Genomic DNA, 19662 nt, shown 5'->3' on the forward strand with positions numbered 1-19662 from the left:
GGGAGAAGCCCCCAACAGCAGTACACACAGGCCCAAAGCGCGCTGTCACTTGCAACCTCAGCCACTGACCAGAAAAACTTTCCATGCTCAGTGTAGAGAGGTCTGACATGAAAAAGGGAACCTAAAGCCACATGCCTTTTGGTCAATCAGAGGTTCTGCTCCTACATGTTAGACCGACAGCTCTTAGCCTTGTATTTATTAATATTCGTGAAACATGGTGAACTTCAAGCTTCTTGAGCTATTAACAAAGCAAGCTTCCAGTACACAGTTTCCATCAACAAATGCTCACAGGAGACATGTTTACCTTCTGAACAGTGTGTCTTGTCAAAAAGAGATAGCAGGCTGTGATACTAGATTTCCTATAACCTCTGCTTTAGAAGGCAGGTTTTCACACACTGATTTACACGTGGAAACCATTTGTGATAGAAAAGCAATACTCAGTTTAATCTAAGTTACCAAATAAAAGATAAATTAACTATAGTATCCACTGGAGCCCCTAAACCTTTTCCTTCTTATTCATTTGAGGACTCCTTCTTGTGCTTCAAGGACAAGAATGTAAGCAAGCTCTATATAGAGTGGTAAACATGACTCAGTCATTTGAAAATATGGCATTAGTTTGAAAATCAGAACCAAAAAGTTATGGCCCTCACACTGCTCTTAGCTGACCCTCCTCCCCACTTATGGATAAATGGAGTTTAACTTTCCTAACCTAGAAACACTTATTCTCACTAAAAATATATGGTTACACCTTATCCTAAAAAGGCACTATGCAGGCATTTAAGACTGAACCAGTTAATTCTAAGGGTGTGCAGGAGTGGAAGGAAAATACCACTAATCAAAACTTCCAGCATCAGATCATGCTAAACCCAGAACATTCACCCCAACAGGCCTTTTGAAATGTTTCCCAGGAGGTAAACTCCAGCTTTTGGCAGCTGCTGCTAAGGGCCAACAAACAAGAACTTCCAGAGCACAGAAGGAGCTCCGTCACCAATCGGATACACACACCTCAGGGATAAGGAGAGAAGATGCTGGTCTCATTTGTGCTATTCATGACCCAGAAAAGGTTCTGGCTGGCTCAGAGGACCTGAGAGATGAACACTAGATTGGAGGAACAAGTGTGAAACAAAGATAGGTGGAGAAGCTGGGTTCTCTTCCAGAAGAGGAAGCAGAAGCTCCAGGACGTAGCTGAGGAGCAATCAAAGACCAGACATGTGACAGAATGAACAGTAGGAAAGACCCGAAAGGAAAGGACAGCTCTGACCTGGAGACCTCTTTCTCTGTCAGAAGGGACCCAGTCCTAACACCACAGCTCACTTCCAGGTCTGTTGTACATTTAAGGTGTATGAGTCACATGTTTCACGCCTAACACACAATGGAAGCTCTGGAACAGGAGATGGACAGCAGAGACTGCTCACTGATCGAAGATGGAGTGCTGCAACACCTCATGTCCTCTTCATCAACATCGTAATCCACAAAAGTGTCGTAAGAAAACTGGTGCCGGCGCTGGATGTGCTCTATGAAAATGGCGCTGCGGTAGTTGGGGTCTCCCCAGGGCATTGAGGCAAATACGGGGCAAACCACAGATTTGGTATAGGTGCTATGGGATAACTTGCAGTGTTCCCCTAGTCCTTCTTGATCAAAGTTCTCGGGACAGTAAGGGCAAAGAAAGGTGTGACGGTTTGGGACGTTCCTTGGCTGAAGGGAGGCATCCTTGGTGGTGGCCTTCCCACCTTCCATGATGTAATTCTGGTACTTGGAACAGGTAGCCACGTGTGCCCGGATCTTGGACAGGAAGGAATTTTTACGGCAGCCTTGGCAAGAAGTCTCTGTGCTCTCAATGTGCCCCTTGAGCTCCGCGGCTCAGACGCCAGGTGCCAGCGAGCTGCGACACACCCCACAGACAGGCTTCTTTGGCTTCAGACATTCCTGCAGGCATGCAGAGCAAAAGACGTGACCACAGGGCACTTGCACCAGCTTCTCATACACCTCTGAACAGATGGGACACGTGAAGCGGCCCAGCGGGTAGGCCTCCGCTGTGGGCCCAGCCGGCTGCGAACCACCCTCACGGTCCTGCTGTGCGCCGCCATCTTGCAGCCCCGCAGCTAGGTATTTTCTTAGTATTTACAATTGAAATTAAGACATATAATGTTAATTTGAGTGTCTTTCTCATCTAGGTAACTATTTTTATTTCTAGAAAATTGGATTCTTCTCTTTATAGGATTTTTAAAAAAAGATTTTATTTATTTATTTGACAGAGACACAGAGACACAGCGAGAGAGGGAACACAAGCAGGGGGAGTGGGAGAGGGAGAAGCAGGCTTCCCGCCGAGCAGGGAGCCCGATGAGGGGCTTGGTCCCAGGACCCCGGGATCATGACCTGAGCCGAAGATGCTTAATGACTGAGCCACCCAGGCACCCCCTCTTTATAGAATTTTGACAAGATATCTATATACATATTTTATTTTAATTTAATGCACTCTTTCTTATGATACTTGGGGTGCACTTTTTTGTCCTGAAAAGTCCATCTTCAGCTCAGGAGATTTTTTTTCTTTCTTTCTTTCTTTCTTTCTTTCTTCTTTCTTTCTTCTTCTTTCTTTCTTTCTTCTTTTCTTTCTTTCTTTCTTCCTTTCTTATTTCTTTCTATCTTTCTTTCTTTCTGCCTCTCTTTCTTTCGATTATTTATTCTCTAACATTTACTCCATTCTCTTCTCCTGATACTTTTAATAAGTCAATATTACATGTTTTAGATCCATATTTCTTGTCTCTTAAGCTCTCTTATGTAGTTTCTATTTTGTTTTCTTTTTAAGTTATGGAAAAATTGCTCAAGATGAGATTCTGAATCACCAATGCAGTTTTCTGAAGCAACTGTTATGCAATTACAGCCATTTTTTGGTTTCTAAATTTTATCAAGTACATTTTTAAATTCCAAAAGGACTTTCTGGTTCTCTGATGATTCTTTTGGTATAGCAGCCTATTCCTTTGTGGATGTGATAGTTTTTGAAACCAAGATTCATGAGTGTTGTTTAAAAAGTAACTTGTCCTGTCCCTTCATTTTCTGTGTTTTTTTTTTAAGTTTTTATTTATATTCCAGTTAGTTAACATACAGTGTTATATTAATTTCAGTTGTACAATGCAGTGATTCAACACTTCTATATATCACAAGTGCACTCCTTAATCCCCATCATCTATTTCACCCATCCCCCACCCACCTCCCCTCTGGTAACCATCAGTTTGTTCTCTATAGTTAAGAGTTTGTTTCTTGGTTTGCCTCTCTCTGTTTTTACCCTTTGCTCCTTTGTTTCTTAAATTCCATATAAAGTGAAATCATATGGTATTTGTCTTTCCCTGACTGACTTATTTCACTTAGCATAGTACTCTGTAGCCCCATCCATGTCCTTTCAAATGGCAAGATTTCATTCTTTTTTATGGCTGAGCAATATTCCATTGTGTATACCACATCTTCTTTATGCATTCCTCAGTCTATGGACACTTGGGCTGCTTCCATATTTGGCTACTGTAGGTAATGCTACTATAAACATCAGGATGCATGTTCCTTTTGAATTAGTATATTTGTATTCTTTGCATGCATACTTAGTAGTGCAATTGCTGGATCATAGGGTAGTTTTTTTAAAGATTTAAAGATAAATTTTTTTTAAAGATTATATTTATTTATTTGACACAGAGAGAGTGTGCACAAGTGGGGGGGAGGGGCAGAGGCAGAAGCAGGCAGCAGGGAGCCTGATGTGGGGCTCCATCCCAGGGCCCCGGGATCATGATCTGAGCCAAAGGCAGCTGCTTAACTGACTGAGCCACCCAAATGCCCCAGGGTAGTTCTATTTTTAACTTTTTGAGGAACCTCCACACTGTTTTCCAGAGTGGCTGCACCAATTTGTGTTCCCACCAATAGTGCAAGAGTGTTCCCCTTTCTCCACATCCTCACCAACATCTGCTGTTTCTTGTGTCATTGATTTTAGACATTCTGACAGGTGTGAAGTGATATTTCATTATACTTTTGATTTGTATTTCCATGATGATCAGGGACATTGAGCATCTTTTCATGTGTGTGTTGGCCATCTGTATGTATTCTTTGAAAACATATCTATGTCTTCTGCCCATTTTTTAATTGGATTATTTGGTTTTTCAGTGTTGAGTTTTTTTTTTTTTTAAAGATTTTTATTTATTTATTGAGAGAGATAGTGATAGAGAGAGAGCATGAGAGGGGGAGAGTCAGAGGGAGAAGCAGACTCCCTGCCGAGCAGGGAGCCTGATGTGGGACTTGATCCCGGGACTCCAGGATCATGACCTGAGCTGAAGGCAGTCGCTTAAACAACTGAGCCACCCAGGCGCCCCTCGGTGTTGAGTTTTATAAGTTTGTTATATGTTTCGGATACTAATCCTTTATCAGATATGTCATTTGCAAATATATTCTCCCATTCTGTAGGTTGCCTTTTAGTTTTGTTGGTTGTTTCCTTTACTGTGTAGAAGTTTTTTATTTCGATGTAGTTACAATAGTTTATTTTTGATATTGTTTCCCTTGCCTCAGGATTCATATTTTGTAAGAAGTTGCTGTATGTTCTCTTCTAGGATTTGTATGGTTTCAGGTCTCAGATTTAGGTCTTTAATCTATTTTGAGTTTTATTTTTGTGTATGATGTAAAAAAGTGGTCCAGTTTCTTTCTTTGGCATGTGGCTGTCCAGTTTTCCCAAAACCATTTGCTGAAGAGACTGTATTTTTCCCATTGGACATTCTTTCCTACTTTGTTGAAGATTAATTGACCTTATAATTGTGGGTTCATTTCTGGGTTTTCTACTCTGTTCCATTGATCTATTTTTTGTGTCAGTACCACGCTGTTTTGATCACTACAGCTTTGTAATATAACTTTGGAGTCCAGAATTGTGATGCCTCCAGCTTTCCTTTTCTTTTTTAAGGTTGCTTTGGCTATTTAGGGTCTTTTGTGGTTCCATACAAATTTTAGGATTGTTTTAGCTCTGTGAAAAATGTGGTTGGCATTTTGATAGGGATTGCATTAAATGTGTAGGTTGTTTTAGATAGTATAGGCATTTTAACAATATTTGTTCTTCCAATCCATGAGCATGGAATGTCTTTCCATTTCTTTGTGTCATCTTCAATTTCTTTCATTGGTATTTTATAGTTTTCAGAGTACAGGTCTTTCACTTCTTTGGTTAGGTTTATTCCTAGGTATCTTATTGTTTTTGGTGCAGTTTTAAATGGTACTGATTTCTTAATTTCTCTTTCTGTTGCTTTCATTATTGGTGCGTAGAGATGTAACAGATTTCTGTACATTGATTTTGTATCCTGCAACTTTACTGCATTTGTTTATCAGTTCTAACAGTTTTTAAGTGGGGTCTTTTGGGTTTTCTTTTTTTTTTTTAAGATTTTATTTATTTATTTGAGAGACAGAGAGTGCATGAGTGGGGAGGGCGAGGGGCAGAGGGAGAGGGAGAAGCACACTCCCCATTGAGCAGGGAGCTGGATGTGGGGCTCCATCTCAGGACCGTGAGATCATAACCTGAGCTGAAACCAACAGTCGGAGGCCTAATGGCCAGTGCCACACAAGTGCCCTCTTGGGTTTTCCATATAGAGTATCATGTCATGTGCAAATAGTGAAAGTTTTACTTCTTCCTTACTGACTTGGATGCCTTTTATTTCTTTTCATTGTTTGATTGGTGTGGCTAGGACTGCCAGTACAGTGTTCAATAACAGTGGTAAGAATGGATATCCTTGTCTTGTTCTTGACCATAGAGGAAAAGCTCTCAGTTTTTGCCAATTGATGATGATATTAGCTCTGGGTTTTTCATATATGACCTTTATTATGTTGAGGTATGTTCCCTCTATATCTGCTTGTTGAGGGACTTACCACGAATGGATGTTGTACCTTGTCAAATGCTTTTTCCACATCTATTGAAATTATCATATGGTTCTAATGTCTTGTTTGTCTACCAGGAGGATTTTTATTGTCTATTTAGTTTGATCACCCTCTTTCAGGTTGCTAATTTTCCATAAATGACCAAAAGTGTCTTGTTTATTTGTATCTATAGATCAATGATTAGGTTGATCAGTACTAGAGGCCACCAGGAATTTTGCAGATCACTATTAAATTTCCCTTTGAGGATGGAGACTGACTTTTGAGATCTGCATTTAACTCATTCAACAGGTATTTATTGCATATAATAAATTTGTGAGCTACTGTGAGCTAAGCACTGTTCTGAGCAGTTAGGAAACAATAATTAAAAAGAAATAAGTGACAATACCTGGTCATGGGAAAATTATATTCTAGTGGGGAGAGGAGGTCATGGCAATAAACATAGAAAACATAGGTGATAAGTGCTATGGAAAAATATAGAGCAGGGTATGGAGTATTGGAAGTGCTGGCTGGAAAGGGGTTGCAACTTTAAGTTGAATAGGGGAATCAGGTGGGTCTTATTGAGAGGATGACATTTGAGCGAGGACCTGTCCAAAGCAGGTGAAGAAACAAGGCAAGGAGATATCAGATAAAAAGTGTTTCATTCCAAGGAAACAATAGGTATGATGAGACCAAAGCTGGGATGTGCCTAGAATGTTCCAGGAACAGCAAGGAGGCAACTATGACTGCAGTGATCAGATTGAGGGGAGAAGAATTGGTGATAAGGTCAAGGACTTATACAGAACTAAATAATCTGAGATTTTGTGAACTTTTGCTTTTAGACTGGTTGAAGTGGAGAGCCATCGGAAGGTTTTGAGTAAAGCAATGACTTAATTTGATTAATATTAAGAAGATTACACTGGCTGCACTGTTGATAATAATAACAAGAGCGCAAGAGTGAAAGGAAGAAGACCAGTTAGAGAAGGCTATTACAGTTATCCTAGGGGAACAGCAATGGTGCTCAGGCTAGGTCGTCGCAGAGCCAGCAGTGAGAGGCAGTGGGATTCTAGATGAGTTGGAAAACAATTGGATTTGGTGGTATATTCCCTGTGGGGTATGGGAGAAAAATAGGAGTCAAGGATGTCTCCCAGATTTCAGGTCTAAGTGTCAAGAAGGAAGAGTAGCTGTTACTGAGACCTGAGAGAAGGTTTTAGGGAAAGAGTAGGAGTTGAGTTTTGTACATGCTATATTTGAAATACTTGTTAGACATCCGAATACAGACCGACATTTGGATGTGTTCATGTGCAGTTCATGGGAGACACCCAGAGTAAAGATAATAGTTTGTGAGTCACAGGCTTAATGCTGGTATTTAAAGTTATGAATCCACCAAAAAAGTAAGTGTAGATGGAGAAGAAGTCCAAACTCCAAGCTTACAGGTGGCTTTTCCTGGACCTACTGATTGGTGTGTTTCTGTTTAGGCTGTGTGGGAGGGGAGTATGTTGATGGACCACGGACTCCCTCAAGTAAGGAAGTAGGAAGAAAAGCCCCTACAAGTGGAGCACTTTGGGAGGTATCTCTACCATCTTTGACAGGTTATTGCTCCTTTGGTGACAGAGGTGTGAAAAGCCTGAAGTTAGAGAGAGGACTGCCTTGTGTTTCTCTAGTCTTAATGTCCATGCTAGGGGTCACTGTGACACGTTTATTTCAGAGGAGCAGTATTGCCAGACGCAACATGACAAACTTCACAGTTGCCCTCTGTGTGCACAGAACATAGCATGAACTCAGCTGTCAGTGCCCTCAGTGGGCTTGCAGAGTTCCACGACATGCTCAAAGTGGGAGGTTTTTCTGGAGTTTAGTTAAGAAAATGCATTCATTTGACTTATCTAGAGGTCCCTCCTTGACTTGAATTGGGTCTTAGGCCATTCATCTATATAATTAGGTGTTCTGGCAATACGATCCTTTTTGTTTTTGTTTTACAGAAATTATACAGTTTCTGAATCATCAATATAATCTTAATCCATCTGTTTTTCCTGTGCAATAATGGATTTCTGTGTGTATGTATGTGTGCGTGTATGCATTTGCACATGCACTTATATGAGGATGTGAGAGGTACCATTCAATGAGATGTGGGAAAAGTGGAAAGGTGACTGTGGACTTATCTTGAAGTTGAAGCCATTTAAAAAGTTTCATTGTGTTTTGAGGAAAGATATGTTTAAATTACTCTTTAAAATTTTTCTCTAAAGGCACACGAGATTATAAAATTACCAATCATAAGAGGTCCAAGTAAATATTTAAAATATAAGATATATTTTACTTTTAGTCCTAGATGTTAAAATGTTAATAAAAATATCAAGAAGGCAAAAGTCTCTGGAGTCATTATAGCTACAACTGTGTAAACAGCTTGCTTCAAATAATATCAAAGGAAGAGTTAATCTTATTAGATGTAGCTTTATCAGCAAGAGAGCAAAAGGCATGGCCAACAATTGTATCTGAAGATTAAACTGGAAGGATGCTGTCCTTATAAAGGCTACAATTAAATGAAACTTTATTTGGTGAAATTTTCATTTGTAATGTAATATTTCTTCTTACAGTTTACTAATATGGTTTATTTTTTGGATCTGTAACCAATTTTGCTGCCCGCATTGTAAAATGAAAAAGCAGTTAAAATGCCAAATTTAGAAAAACAGTGTATCTGACCATGGGGACATTCTGACTGATCATATTATTTGTGATGTGGCAGATGCAATAAAGCTGGAGTGGAAAGGAGGCGTATAACTTTGTGCATACTAAACAAGAAAAAAAAAAGGTGACATAGAAAATCCCTTGCCACTGTGCTTTGATGCCAAATCATAGTACTCAATTTCTATTTGAAGTAATTTCCATAATTAACGATCCTGCTCTTTCAAAATAATATATCATACTTTAGTTGGTTTAGGGAATAAAGTTGAGTTATTTGAAAAAATTTTTTGAAGGAGTTAATGATAAGACAAAAATAGAAGATATACACTATATATGTACTTTACATACAGAACACAAAGTGGATTGTATTCTTAGTATTTCTATGTCTGAACCACACTGTCAGCCCTAAAATGGAAAGTTTAAGCAGCTGTTTTTAGGTTTGATTAAGGCATTTGTTATATACCTAGCAATATCTTTTGGCGCTTCAGTAATTAAGTCCCCTTGGAAAAAAGTCAAATCTAGGCTTCTCCCAATATTTTACTTATTATGTGGTACTTTTAGTGAGTTATTATGAAGGGATGCCGTGCTGGCTACTTTCCATTAGACTCACCCCACCCCAACCTGCTCTTCTCTGTCTTGCTATGTACCAGGTGTGCTGGCTTCAGTGGACCACACTACCTGAGTGCCTGCCACTGTCAGGTAGTGAGGTGCAGCCAGGGTTAGGGGTCAGCCAGAGGCTAGATGGAGAAAGAGAGAGAAGTGGGGGAGTTTACCTTCTCCTCCCTGTTTCTATGTTTTGTACTTGGAAGCAGCCGTGCCACCCCACATGAGTGCAGCTTCTGTCTATCCCTCCTCCAGAGTTCCAGCTCTCACAGGGATCTGGTCACATTATCTACCACCCATTTCTGCCCCTTCTGCCCAAAGGGTGGTAATAGCTTCCCACGATTGAAAATGTCTGGGTGCCTCAATCCTTTGCAAGTATCCCTGACCCTGTGCTCACCTCTGCAGTTGTCTCATTAAAATCTCTTCAATGGAGTCATCAGAGTGGAATTATTTTCCTGCTGCCACCCTGACTGTCACAAGCATCATAAATGATGCTGATATTGAATGACAGACCAAATAACATGATGTACTTCACAAGTGCTTGCTTTCTGATTGAGTCTGTAGGCACTAGAGAGATTTGAGTCTATTCCGTGATGACGTCTGCACTGCTCAGTAATAGTAATAGCTTAGTTATTATGACAATTATGAGGTAATGGTCAGGTAGCCCTACATTTTCAGACCAAATTGGGGAAGGATGCCAGTGATAATTATTCCGTGTACAGGCAGTAGCTTCATGAAAAAGAGAGACAGTGGCTCTTGACCGATAACCTGACTTCCCCAGTCTGATTGACCGTTCTAGTATTCAATCCAGACCCCATTAAAGGAATGTCATATGTCTATTTCAACTTCTGAATTTCTTCCCAGGAAAATTTTAATGCATCATCTAGATAACTAGAAGATGACCATGAAAAAAGTTTCTTCATCAGAGGTGAAATCTCGAGGAGACAGCAAAGGGAAATGAACATTCTATTTATCAGTGAAAATACTTTTGGAAGTTATACTATTTTTGCAGAAGAGCTAAAAATTGGCAGCTACCTCTTGGTCCTGCCTATTTGGTGCAGGAATATCTCTTGAGATTCCTGGATTCCTTTTTCCTAGTACCTAGGCTAGCTTAGTCTATCTTTGCCTCCACAGGCAAATTCCCTGTCCTAGCCTTCTCTCCCTTATGTGTAAGGGAGCTATTCCTATAGGCTTTGTTTCTTGGGTTCTGTAGTTGGCAGTTTTCTCTTAGATTTGGCTAATGGGAGATACTCGCTGAAGATCAAAGACCCAGAGGAAAGAGGTAGATCTGGATGATCTTCCCTGCTTTCTCCCTTGTCTGTGCCTGTGCCCATGTTCCTCAGTGACAGAAGCTCCTGCTGGGTGTCTCTGCCCTGCAGTTGCTCTCACAGGGCTTTGACAACACATTTTCATCTCCCTGCCTTTTCAGACCTCCCCGTGTTAACACTGTTTCACTGTTCCAAGTCTGGGTGTCTCAATATTCCTTGCCAGATACCTTAACATTTTCTATAACTCTTTGTATAACTCCCTTACTAAAGTACTTTTATTTGAAACATCTGCATTGGATTTCTTTCTGTTCTTTACTCTCTTAAATTTGTGTTATTTTAGTAGTGTTACCTCTGAAATAATAGGCCATTGGCTTTATTGTTGCAATTTTAGTGAGAACAATGCTTATCATGTCATTTTGAGAATTATGTTAAATAATGCCATTAGAGCAGAAGTAGTAAGCTTAGTAGCATTTATACATAAAAGTTGGGCAGTGGATGTATTTTTTTGTAATTGGAAAAAAAAAAAACCCAACAAATAAAGCCAAGAATAATCCCAAGGCAACCCTCCCAGTAGTTGAGAACATGCTTAGCAGTTGTGGGTTGAAAAAAATCTTTGTAAATGTCCAGAGTAGAGAAGTCTACTTTGCAAACAATGGTGCAGCACGCAGTTTTACAAGCTGAATCAAAATTAGCTCTCTTCCTGGTTTATAAAAAGACAAAATATGTGACCCTTTGGATTGATGCTCTAATTTTTTTTTATATCTTTTAGTCTAGGCTTTCCCTTTAGTCTAGGTTCTATTTTAATATTACATTTTTTAAAACTACATTGTCATTGCTGAATAGAATTATGTAACAATTTTATATAAATATGTATACAATTATTTAATAAAGATGTTAAAATTTTAATATTTTATTTAGAAAACATATGTAAACATTTACAATAGAGACAGAAACAGAACTGGAAAAATATGGGCAGAGTGCCTTGAAGGGCTGACTGAGAAAGAAAAAAAAACAAAAAACCAAACCAAACCTCAAAGAAAACAGGATGTGAATCTTTGGCCAGCAAAGCAAAAGGATAAAGAGAACAGAGAATGATTAAGTTTTAGGGTAAGACAATTTACTTATTCTCTTTTCTCAATAAAATCAATAGAAGCTTAATGGTACTGAACCATGGATTTTAAAAAAGCTAACTTAATGGCCTGAAATGAAAGAATGGGCCACAGATTCTGGGAAGGTGGCAACAAAGCTGTTAGCAGATCAAAAAATCTGGGAGATGAATTGATTGTAGCAAAGAGGGAAATTCCACAGCAATGTGGGGCATTTTGACAAAACCATTTTAAATAATCAGTTTTGACAGAACTGCACAAAAATGACCCTATCAAAGAGTAAAATCATGTTTTAAAGTTATATCCCTGCTTCTTGCTGTACCCCCACCCACAAGTCTATGAGTCTCTTTTATTCATTTTTGCATTGTTTACATTTTTTATAAGCAGCTATTGTTTCTTTTAATTTAACTACATTTTATTTATTTTGAAGATTTTAAAACTATTTTTATTATTACCAGTACTAAATTATGTAACTTTTATAATTAAAAAAAAGATAATTTTAGAGTTTATAGATTGTTAACAATTTTATTGAGATACAATTCACATACCATAAAATTTACTCTTTTTAAGTGTACAATTCAGTGATTTTTAGTGTATTACAGATATGTGCAACTGTTACCATAGTCCATTTTAGAAAATTTTCACTACCTCAAAAAGAAACTCCTTATCCTTTAGTTACTTTTCTGCCATTCCTCTCCCAAGCCCAAAGCAACCACACATACTTTTGCACTGTATTTCAATTCTGGAAATTTCATATGAATGGAATCATATGCTATGTGATATTTTGCAACTGGCTTCTTTCACTTAGAATAATGTTTGCAAGGGTCATCCATGTTACAGCATGTATCAGTACTTCGTTACTTTTCACTGTCAAACAATACACCATTGTAGGGCAGTTCCACATTTTGTTTATCCACCCAACAGTTGATGGACATTTGGATTGTTTCCACCTTTTGGCTATTATGAATAATGCTATTAAACATTTGTGTACAAGTTTCTGTGTGGACATGTTTTCATTTCTCTTGGGTAAATATCTAGTAGTGGAATTCTAGGTCTTATAGTAACTCTAAGTTTAACCATTTGAGGAATTACCAGAGTGTTTTTTAAAGTGTCTCTACCATTTTACATTTCTACCAGCAGTGTATGAGGGAATTCTCTGCATTCGTTTCAATCCTTGTTATTATTTGACATTTTGATTATAGCTATCCTAGTTTAGATGAAATGGTATAATATTGTTGTTTTGATTTGCATTTCCTTGATGACTAATAATGTTGAACATTCTTTCATAGGCTTATTGGTCATTTGTATGTCTTCTCTGGAGAAATGTGTGTTCAGATACTTTGCCCCTTTTTATCTGAGTCATTTGTCTTTTTATTATTGAGTTGTAAGAGTTCTTTATATATTCTGGATGCAAAAACCTTTTAAGATATGTAGTTTGTAAACATTTTTTCCCATTCTGAAGATTGTGTTTTCACTTTCTTGAGAGTGTTCTTTGAAGCACAAAATCACTTTATTGATAGCATCCTTTAAAGCACAAAAGTTTTTTGGGGGGGGGGTGCCTGGGTGGCTCAGTTTGTTAAGCGTCTGCCTTAGGCTCAGGTCATGATCTCAGGGTTCTGAGATTGAGCCTCGAGTTGCCTCAGACTCCCTGCTTAATGGGGAGTCTGCATCTCCCTCCCCCTCTCCCCTCCCCCTTGCCCCTGCTTGTGCTCTCTCTCTTGCTTTCTCATAAATAAATAAATAAATAAATAAATAAATAAATAAATAAATAAATAAAAGCTTTAAAAAAATAAAGTAAGGCACAAAAGTTTTTAATTTTGATGAAGTATAATTTGTCTAATTTTTTTCTTTTGTTGCTTGTGCTTTTTGGTGTCATAGCAAAGAAACTAGTTGCCAAATCTGTGGTCATAAAGATTTACCTCTATGTTTTCTGCTAAGAGTTTAAATTTTAGCTTTTACATTTAGGTCTCTGATCCACTTTGAATTAATTTTTGTATGTGGTATGAAATAAAACATCTAAGTTAATTCTTTTCACAAGGCTATCAAGTTCTCCATCATCATTTGTTGAAAAGTCTATTCTTTCCCCATAGAACTATCTTTTACCCTTCTCAAAATCAGTTGACCACAGACACAAGGGTCTATGTCTGAACTCTCAATTCTATTCAATTAATCTACATGTCTACCTTTACATTAGTACCACAGTCTCTTCATTACTGTTCCTCTGTAGTTAGTTTCAAAATTAAGATATCTGAGTCTTCCAACTTTATCCTTTATTTTCAAGATAGTTTTGCCTATTCTAGGTCACTTGCAATTCCACATGAATTTTATTTATTTATTTATTTATTTAATATAAAACATTTATTTATTTTTTGTTTTTAATTTTTTATTGTTATGTTAATCACCATACATTACATCATTAGTTTTTGATGTAGTGTTCCATGATTCATTGTTTGTGTGTAACACCCAGTGCTCCATGCAGAACGTGCCCTCTTTAATACCCATCACCAGGCTAACCCATGAATTTTAGAATTAGCTTGCCAAATTTCAAAGAAGCCAACTGGGATTCAGATAGGGATTGCACTGAATTGTAAATCCATTTGGGGAATATTGCCATCTTAAATTAAATCTTTCAATCTGTGAATGTGAGTAATTACCACTTATTTAGATCTTTTAAAATTTCTTTCAACAATGTTTTATGGTTTTTAGAGTGTAAGATTTGGACATCTTTGGTTAAATTTTTTCCTAAGTATTTTATTTTTTAAATGCTATTGTAAATGGAATTGTACTCTTAATTTCATTTTCAGATTGTTCATTGCAAATGTATAGAAATGCAATTGACTTTTATATAGATCTTGTATCCTGCAACCTTGCTGAACTCTTTTATTAGTTCTAACAGTTTTTAATGGATTCCTTAGAATTGTCGATATCTAGATCATGTCATATGCAAATAAAATGTTTTACTTCTTTCCTTCTGACCTAAATGCATTTTATTTCTTTTTTATTCCTAATTGTCCTGACAAGAACTTTCAGTACGATGTTGAATAGAAGTGGTGAGAGCAGACACCTTGTCTTGTTCCTGATCTTAAGGAAAAAGAACTCAGTTTTTCATCATTAAATAGGATGTTAGTTTTTTATAGATGCCCCTTATTACACTGAGAAATTTCACTTTTATTCCTAGTTTGCTGAATATATATGTAAATTTATATTAATAAATATAAATATATATTTATATATAAAATCAGGAAAAGGTGTTGGATATTATCAAATGTATTTTCTGCAACTGTTGATATAATTATATGATTTTGGTTTTTTTAGTTAATTGATACAATGCTTTGCCTTAATGGATTTTCAGAAGTTAAAACCAATCTTACATTTTTTGATAAATCCTTTTATGTTACTGGATTTAATTTGCTAATGTTTTGTAAAGGATTTTTGTTTCCATATATATAAGGGATATTGGTCCATAGTGTGTTTTCTTTGTGATGTCTTTGGTTTTGGTATCAGGGTAATATTGACTTCATAGAATGAGTTGATAAGTATTACCATCTTTTCTATTTTTTGGAAGAGTTTGTGAAGAACAGGTATTAATACTTCTTTAAATGTTTAGTAGAATTCACCCAGGAAGACATCTATATGGACCTAGGATTTTCTATGTGGGTAGGTTTTATTTATTTATTTATTTATTATTCTTAATTCACTCTATTGTTATTGGTCTATTCAGATTGAATCAGTTTCTGTAGTTTGTGTCCTTATAGGAATTTCTTCTTTCATCTAATTTATTGGTATACAATTGTTTGTAGTATTTCTGTAAAATCCCTTTTTTATTTCTGTTGGATGGTGGTTAATACCCCTTTTTATTTTTTATTTTAGAAATCTGACTCTTCTCCCTTTTTTCACTCTCATCAATCTAGCTAAAAGTTTGTCCATTTGATTCATCTTTTCAAAGAACCAGATTTTGGTCTTATCAATTTTCTCTATTGGTTTTCTATTCTTTATTTCCTTAATTTCCATTCTATTATTTCCATCTTTGTGCTTGTTTTGGGTTTAGCTTCTTATTTTTCTGGTGTCTTGAGATGGAAAATTAGGCTATTGATTTGAGATTTTTTTTTTTAAATACAGGCACTTACTGCTATAAATTTCCCTCTCAGTACTGCTTTAATTACATCCCATAAGTTTTTGTATGTTTTTTTATTTTCATTTTTTCAAAGCATTTTTTAATTTCTCTTTTTAGACCTATTGCTTATTTAAGATTATGTTAATTTCCACCTATTTGTGAGTTCTTAAAAATTTTATATTGTTAGTTATAATTTCATTCCATTATGTCAGAAAACATTCTTCTTACTATTTCTATCCTTTAAAATGTATTGGCTCAGATGTCCATCTACAGATGAATGGATTAAAAGATGTGATACACACACACACACACACACACACACACACACACACAGGAATATTATTCAGCCATCAAAAAGAATGAAATCTTGCCATTTGTAATGATGTGGATGGAACTAGAGGGTATTATGCTAAGCAAAATAAGTCAGTCAGAGAAATACAACTACCATATGATTTCACTCATGTGGAATTTAAGAAACAAAACAGATGAACATAGGGGAAGGGAAGGAAAAATAAAATAAGGTAAAAACAGAGAGGGAGGCAAACCATAAGAGACTCTTAACTATAGGAAACAAACTGAGGGTTGCTGGAGGGGAGTTGGGTGGGGGGATGAGGTAACTGGGTGATGGACATTAGGAAGGGCACTTGATGTAATGAGCACTGGGTGTTACATGCAACTGATGAATCTCTAAATTCTACCTTTGAAACTAGTAATACACTATATGTTAATTAATTGAATTTAAATAAAAACATTTTTTAAATGTATTGAGGTGTATTTTATGACCTAGCATATAGTCTGTCCTGGAAAAGTATATTTCCATGTGCACTTAAGGATGATGTATGCTCTACTGCTGTTGGGTAGTACATTCTATAGATGTCTGTCAGGTCTAGTTTGTTCGTTGTGTTGTTCAAGTGTTCTGTTTCCTTGTTGACCTGCCTAGTTGTTCTATCCATTATTGAAAGTGAAGTATTATTTATTAAGTAAATTAATAAATAAACAATTATTTAATAATTATTAATTATTATTGTTGAATTATCTCTCTCCTAATTTTTATCACTTTTTGCTTCATGTATTTTGGTGCACATTTGTTATGTATGTATATATTTCTGGTTTTATATCTTCCTGATGGATTGACCCTTTTATCATTATGAAATATTGCTCTTTATCTCTAGTAACTTTTTGTTTGTTTTAAGGTATATTTGTCTTAGGATAGCTACTCCAGCTTTCTTGTGGTTGCTATTTGCACAACATATACATTTTCATTCTTTTACTTTTGATCTAATTATATCTTTGAATCTAAAGTGTGTCTTCTGTAGACAGTATATAGTTGGATCTTGTGTTTGTTTGTTTGTGTGTTTTATCCAATCTGACAATCTCTACCTTTCAACTGGATTGTTTAACCCATTTAAACTTAATGTTATTCTTGATATAGTTGGAGTTTCATGTGTCATTCACTTTTTGTTTTCCATATGTCTCTTTTTTGTGCCTCTGTTGCTCTTTTTCTTTTCTTTTTTTTTTTAAAGATTTTATTTATTTATCTGAGAGAGAGAATGGGAGACAGAGAGCATGAGAGGGGGAGGGTCAGAGGGAGAAGCAGACTCCCTGCTGAGCAGGGAGCCCGATGTGGGACTCGATCCCTGGACTCCAGAATCATGACCTGAGCCGAAGGCAGTCGCCTAACCAACTGAGCCACCCAGGCACCCTCTATTGCTCTTTTTCTACTTTCTTTTTCTTTAAGTGAATATTCTCTAATGTAGCATTTTAATTCCTTTAATGATTTTTTTCGATATTTCCAACATTTATTTCCTTAATGGTCACTTTATGGTTTGCCATAAACATATTAACATATAAGAATCAGCTTCAAATTTACACTAACTTAATTCCAACGAAATATAGAAATATTAATTCTATAGAGTTCTATTCCCATCCTTCATTCTGTGATATTTTTATCATAAAAATTACATTTACATAAAAGTTACAAATCCAACATTACATTGTTTTAATTATTGCTTTATATAGGTTTATGTTCTTTAAAGAAGCTAGGAGAAGTAAGGAGAGCAAGTATATACTTATAGCTTTTGTTATATTACCCTTCTTATCATTTCTGGATCTCTTGATTTGTTCTTGTGGATTTGAGTAACTATCTGGAGTGATTCCTTAGGCCACTATAGCTTTGCTCCCACCTACTTCCTTTGTGCTATTATTTGCAAATATATCATTTCTATATATTGTAGGCTTGAAAATATATTATATGTATTTTGTTTTATAGAACTGTTTTCTAAGTTAGTTGAGAAAAGAAAAGAAGACATATGCATTTGCATATGTTTTATAATTACACAGTTACCTTTGTCAGTCCTCTTTGTTTTTCATGTCTTTACGCTCTGGGATCATTTGCCTTCATCCTGAAGAATTTTCTTTAGTATTTTTGTAGTATTTTTTTTTTTTTTGCAACAAATTCAGTTTATTTTATGTTATTTATTTTATGTTATTTATTTATTTATTTTAAAGATTTTATTTATTTATTTGACAGAGAGAGAGATAGTGAGAGCAGGAACACAAGCAGGGTGAGTGGAAGAGGGAGAAGCAGACTTCCTGCAGAGCAGGGAGCCCGATGCGGGGCTCGATCCAAGGACCCTGGGATCATGACCTGAGCCGAAAGCAGATGCTTAACAACTGAGCCACCCAGGTGCCCCAACAAATTCAGTTTTTTAAATATGGCAATGTCTTTAACTTCATATTTGAAAGATAGCTTTGCTGGATATAGGGTTCTTGGCTGACAGTTTTGTTTTGTTTTTTTGAGGGCTTTGTATATAGTATACCACTTCCCCTGGCCTTCATTGATAAGAACTCAGCTATTATTCCTATTGGGTTTCCCTTGTTAGTGGTGAGTCACTTTTCTCTTGTTGCTTTCAGGATTTTTTTCTTGTCTTTGGTTTTGAGCATATTTACTATTCATGAAAGCAAATCACTTTTGTTTGTCCTATTTGGAATTTGTCAAGCTTCCCATATATGTACATTTATGTTTTTTAATAAATTTGGGGATTTTTCAGCCATTATGTCTTTGAATATTTTTTCTGCTCCTTTCTTCCCCTCTTCTCTTTCTGATACTTCCATTAAATGCGTGTTGGTACAGTTAGTGGCGTCCCACATTTTCCTAAGACCTTCTTCATTTTTCTTGATTCTTTTTTTTTTTTCCCCCCTCTCTCTCTGTTCTTCACATTGCATAATCTCTTTCAATCTATCTTTAAATTTTTGAATTCTTTCTTCTGGAATTCAAATCTGCTGTTGAGCCCTTCTAGGAAATTTTTCATATTTCAGTTATTGTATTTTTAATTTTTTGGAATTTCCATTTGGTTCTTTTAAAATAATTTCCATATCCTTATTGATATTCTTTTTTGAGGCACCATTGTAACCAAACTTCCCTTTACTTCTTTAATCGTGGTTTTCCTTTAATTCTTTGATTATATTTATAATGCTTTGTCAGTTAAATATGACAATACCCAATCACTCTCACAGAGAGTTTCTATTGCCTGCCTACCCTCCAGTTTAAAGGTAATACTTACCTGTTTTCCTGCATATTTGGACATTTCAGATATTTTAGATCTTATATTGTAGCAGCTCTTGGGCTTTGGGACCTTGTTAATTTATCTGTTTTTTGTTAGTTAGTTTGTTTAATGAATGGCTGCATTATTGTGGTGAGATCCGTGCCCCACCCCTATCCCTCAGTGTGAAGCCTCTGATGATGTGCCTCAGGGTTACAGTCTTAGTTTTGTCCACGGTCATGTTGGGATGACAGTGTTTTGTTAGGGTTTTCTTTAACTGCCTCTTACCATGACCACACCTTGCTATCTGGTAAGTATTGAAAATACATTCCCACCCCCTGAAAGCTCCTCCCTACTGTGTCTTTCCCCAGTTTGCTCCTGCAAACTACTCAGGTTGTAGTTTAGCTTCTATTGTCAATGAACCACCAACTTCTTCCTAATTGCCATTGCAGCAACCGCTGCTGGTTTTTTTTTTAAAGATTTTATTT

General features: G+C 36.5%; 1 pseudogene; it reads right to left on the reverse strand.

Moving 5' to 3' along the window:
* Positions 1 to 371: 371 nt before the first annotated feature.
* Positions 372 to 19209, reverse strand: LOC102747372 (E3 ubiquitin-protein ligase RNF114 pseudogene; annotated as a pseudogene).
* Between the last annotated feature and the right edge of the window lie 453 nt (positions 19210 to 19662).

Source organism: Leptonychotes weddellii, chromosome 5 (genome assembly GCF_054177405.1).
Source record: "Leptonychotes weddellii isolate Sample4059 chromosome 5, ASM5417740v2, whole genome shotgun sequence".
NCBI classification, from domain to species: Eukaryota; Metazoa; Chordata; class Mammalia; order Carnivora; family Phocidae; genus Leptonychotes; species Leptonychotes weddellii.